Source organism: Oxyura jamaicensis, chromosome Z (assembly GCF_011077185.1).
Source record: "Oxyura jamaicensis isolate SHBP4307 breed ruddy duck chromosome Z, BPBGC_Ojam_1.0, whole genome shotgun sequence".
Lineage (NCBI taxonomy): Eukaryota > Metazoa > Chordata > Aves > Anseriformes > Anatidae > Oxyura > Oxyura jamaicensis.
The window spans coordinates 33,065,695-33,071,351 of NC_048926.1; positions in this window are offsets into that span (position 1 = coordinate 33,065,695).

A 5,657-nucleotide genomic window follows, 5' to 3' on the forward strand; every position below is an offset into this window, starting at 1 on the left:
TAAATATTAATGAGTTTAGAAAATTTGCAGAGACTTGCCTTCTGACAATTCAAAATACTCTTATTAGTTATATTCCAGTTCTTTTTCTTATTTTCTGACATTTGGCATTACTTTAAGTGTTGCTTATAAACTAGAAATTAATTAATATCTGGTTCTTGTTTATACTATGATCCATTTACACTTTTTGGAAATGTTGAGAGGCTTTAGAAGGGTATAAATAATTGCAAAAATCATCTAAGTTTTTGTTGTTGTTTCATTGTATACAGCTTACAAATATGTTTTTTTAGATATTTCTTGTGAGGGGTTCTATCTTCTTAAACTGGAATGACAGGATAAAAAAGACTAATTTATTATTCATTATTAAATACTTTAAATTCTGCAAGAGGTCATCTCACATTGCAATACATTGGGAACTCTGATATGGCATTCTGAACCTCAGCTAATCCATCACCTGGTGGCAGGCTGAACACCGTTAACATTAAAAGAGAACTTAATCTGTCAGTTTCAGATAAGGATCTGTATCTATTTGTTCATTTTATAAAGCTTTAGAAACAATTATAAGCAAATACCAAAAAACATCACTTTAAGGATCAATGTTATTTCTCAGTGTACTATATAGGTTATATTAATCCAAGCTGACCACATCATCAGTTTCAATGCTCACACAATTGTATGTCAAAATAGGAGATCACCTGCTACACAAAGAGTAGCCATGGCTTTTTTTTTTTTTTTTTTTTTTTTTTTCCATGTACTGGGAAAATCTAACTTTATTGTTAGTACCACCAACGGCCCTGTGGAATAAATAATGACAGATAGCTTAACCATTGTTGTTAAAATCAATGAAAGTTCTAATCATAAGAAATTAAGATCCTTTATAATTTTCATTAAAGCCAGTTAAATACATGATAGGAAAGCATTATTCATCACACGGATCTTTTAAACTGTTAGCTCAGTTCACAAGAACTAAGAATCTGAGATGTGATACAGTGCTTATAGAGACCAAAGATCTGCAAATCATCTGCATCAGCTCCAATCTTAGCTGGACAAAAACTATATTTGTTAAAAATAGTGTATATAAATAGTTTTATAGTGTCAGCATACTCTTCAAAAATTCCCCAAACTATTCCAAATCTGGAATAGCTTTTAGTATGGAATTTCATCTCTAGAGAGGTAAAATCTTTTAAGTACTTCTTGGGGTCAAATCCACTTTATCCATGGTTCATTCCTTAACTTGAAATATGATTTATTTTCTAAATCCTTGATCTTCATCCTGTCTGGGGTAGTGAAAAAAGATATGAGTCAAAATGCTCTGTCTGTAAAAAATCATAGCTGTTCCATTAGACACACAGGAGATCATATCTGTTAGTTTCATCATATTATATTTCATACAATATTATGGGTAAAATGTCAAGTGGTTGTGAACCCATCTCAGTGAAAATAACAGAAGTACAAGATTGGTATTTTTTGCTCATATCTGCAGACATTTTTTTAAAAAAATCCTTTAAACATTCAAGTATATCCTTATTTTGTTGTTATATATGGTATAAATGCCATGTTTTAAATATCACGAATTTTATATGTTTAAATCTCATTAATTTTAACATGGTATTTAAATTATTTAAATAATTTATTTATATTAAATAAATTGAAAAAAAAAAAATGGAAAATATTCTTCTTAGTTTATTCCACAATTTTGATCTCTGGGCCAGGACTAATTATAATTAAGGACTTTCTGTAATTTAAAATTCTCCACCTCTTTCTTCAGTACGACAGTAATATCTGTGTGACCTAAAGGAAATGTGTTTGTGAATTGACCACGTGGTCTCTGGATTACTGCTCAGTACAGTCTGGAGTGTATGTTTGGGCTGGACTTTTGTTTTACAATACTCTCTTTTATATGGAAGATAATATAACTATGGGAAAGAGAGAAGAAGACTACAATAGGTACTGTAGGGGCATACTATTTTATAAAGACCATTAGAAATACCAACATCTTACCACTGATTTACTGTGAAGGATAAATCACACAGAATCACAGAATGGCTGAGACTGGGACATCTGAAGATCATTTAGTCCAACCCCTCTGCCAAGCCGGATTACCTAGAGCACATTGCACAGGATGGCATACAGATGGGTTTTGAATATCTCCAGAAAAGGAGACTCCATAGCTTCTGTAGGCAACCTGTTCCAGTGTTCTGTCACCCTCACAGTAAAGAAGTGAACTCATATTGAGATGAAAACTTCCTGTGCTTCAGTTTGTGCCTGTTGCTTCTTATTCTGTTGCTGGGCACAACTGAAAACAGACATATACTCTTTATACTCTCCTCTCAGAAATTTATACACATGAATGATGTCTCCCCTCCATCTTCTCTTCTTCGGGCTAAACAGGTCCAGTTCTCTCAGCCTGTCCTTGTTCAACATGTGCTCCGGTCCTTTAATCATCTTCGTAGCCCTCCTCTGAACTCCCTCCAGGAGCTCCATGTCCCTCTTCTACTGGAGAGCCCAGAACTGGACACAAGACTCCAGGTGTGGCCTCACCAGGGCTGAGTAGAGGGAGAGGATCACCTCCCTTGACCTGCTGGCAACACTCTTCCGAATGGAACCGAGGATACGATTGGCCTTCTTGGCCTCAAAGGCACATTTCTGACTGCTGTCAGTCTGCTGTCCACCAAGACTCCCAGGTCCCTCTCTGCAGAAGTGCACTCCAGCAGGTCACCCCCTGTATAAAAGTCTTATATTCTACTCTTTACATACATTAATCTGTTTTTGGTAGAACAGTCACATGTTCCAGGCCAGTTCCTGTGTAAAGATTTTAGTTCCTTATTAAGAACATCATGAAAAAGTTAAAACGCAAAACACATTTTAAAAAAAATAAAAATGTGTTATTAAAGATCCATTAAAGAACATATTAATAAACCATATCTTATTAAAGAAAACATTAAACACAAAATATGTGTTTTTGTGATAAAACTCAAAGTATATTAAAGAAGAAGACACGGAGGTTTGAAGACACGTTTGAGGAATGAGTCTAATATAATTTACATATATTTTTATTTCTTCTTTTTTTTTTTTTCCTAAATGAACACATTCTTTTTAAGATTTTCCTCAAGATTCTTAACACAGAAGAATGTGTGTGTGTGTGTGCATGTTTGTGTTTGTATGCGTGCTAAAACTATGAAATCTGTACCTTCAGCTTCACTAGAAAAGAGGTATTTGTTAAATAAACTTTGAAAAATGTTTATCAACACCACTGTATGCTCATTCTCTCTTTAATATGCTAGGAAATAAATATCTTCCCTAAATAATACAACTGTCTTAAGGTCTTCATGAGGAGAATGCAAAATTCCAGCCGCTAACATAAGGATTTTACCAAGTATGTACTGTAACATTAAATATCATTATGAAAGTTTGGGAGGGTGTGGAAAAAAAAAAAAAAAAAAAAAAAAAAAAAAGTTCATACATTTGAAATTTCTTCAGCCAACTGTCGATCAGAATCCCTGGTCCTTTTCTGCAGGACAACTTTCCAACCACTTTTCCCCTAAGCTTGTGTCTCTGAATTGTGTTTTTGTGATCCAAGTGTAGCACATGTTGAATGTCATACAAATGGATGTGTCTATCAGTATAGCTTATCCACATCCCTCTGCAAAGCCTTTCGACCCTCAAGCACATCAACTATCTCACCTAACTTGGTGTTATCTACAAACTTAATGAGGATGCACCCAATCCCCTCATCAAGACTGTTGATAAAAATGTTAAACAAAGCTGCTCCCTGTACTGAGTACTGGGGAACACCACCTGTGGCTGACTGCCAACGTGATTTAACTCCATTCATAAGCTTTTGGGCCAAGCCATCCAGCAGCCATCATCGAACAGTACTTCCATCCATGTCATGAGCAGAGAGTTTCCCAAAGAGAATGTTGTCGATCTGATGGCATCAGACACCTTCCTAATGTCCAAGTAAACAACATTTACAGTCTTTTACTCATCCAATAACCAGGTCATACTATCACAGGAGATCAGCTTAAACAAGCAGGACCTACCTTCCATAAAATCATGATCAGAACCAGGTTTGATCTCCTGGTTCTCCTGTACATACAGTGTGTTGGTACTCAGGATGATCTCCTCCATGACCTTTCCTGTAACTGAGGTCAGATTCAGGTCCATACTTCCATGGATCCTTCTTCCTACGTTTCTTGTGGACGGGTGTCACATTTGCTAACATCCAGTCATCTGAGACCTCCTTGATTAGCCAGAACTGTTGGTAAATTATTGGAAGTGTCTTGGTGAACACTTCTACCAGATTCTTCAACACTCTTGGATGGATCCCATCTAGCACCATAGTTTTGTGTGTGTGATATGGTGTAGTAGTTTGCTAATCATTTCTGTTTGGATTATAATCCAATTGGTTTGGAGGGGACCTTGACAATCACCTAGTTACAACCCAAGACCTCATTTTGCCCCATCTGTCTTCCACCTCAGCAGTGTAGGTAGCCCCAGAACAATTAGTTTTACTAATAAAAACCAAGTACAAGAAGGTATTATGTATCTCAAACTTTACCTTTATTATTTTTTTTCTGTTAGTGTACAAGCATAAAAACAATTTACTGTTAATAAACCTTCAATTTTTTTTTATTTTTTTTTTTTTTTTAATTTAAATTCATCAACACATTACACATCCAGAAATTCATAGGGAAAAATGTCTGTTGAAGACTCCACTTAAAAATATATTTAAAAATATCAACCAAGTGCTAAAATATATACAGTAAAAGTCATTGTAGATCTGTTAATGTTGCCCTATCATAAAGAGAAATACTATTGTGTTTCTATGTGCAACATGCATTGAATTGAACCAAGTGTACATGTACAAGAGGATGACAGTTCAGTAAATTAAAAATATATATTTTTCTGCTGAGGATATTGTAGTGAAACAAAACAAACTTTGCTCATTTTGCAAGATTAAAAATAAATAAATAAATAAAAACACATATAGTGTAACTGAAAACCACGTTTATTTTATTTTATTTTATTTTTATTTTATTTTATTTTTAGGAATTTTCATCTATATGCCTGAATTCCATTCAAAAAAAAAAAAAAAAAAAAAAAGTAAATATTTTGGTCTTAAATAAATTCTTATATGTTCTTAAGATAAATGAAACTGTGTTGTATTAATAGCTCCCAGCTATGGAACAACCTTTTGTTTAATTTGAATAATGTGATTGTGTTTCATTCAATTAATTTAGTTTACTCTGGAGAACCACTCTCTTATATGACAATACTAAATGATTCCAGGCAGCTGACTCAGTCTTAAAACCCTCAGTTATTTTATTTAATCTTATTTTAATATCTGAGTGAAATTCAACACCACAATAAGAACATGTCTATCCAGCAATGTTCACTTCTTTTTGTCTTCTGATTTCTTTGTTTCCCAGGCTTGACATGAACCACACGTAGCCTTTCCCCTGTGTATATATATTCCCTTGAGGAATCAAGTGTTTTTAGTTGAAAGAATGATAACAGTTGTCTCTTTGGAAGAGGGAAATGGGAAAATACACAGCACTAAGGGGCAGATGAATCCCACTTAGTAACCAATTTTAAACAATTAATTTGTAGGGAGATGAAAGAGGAAAAGACAGGGGAGGGGGATTGGGAAAGGGGAA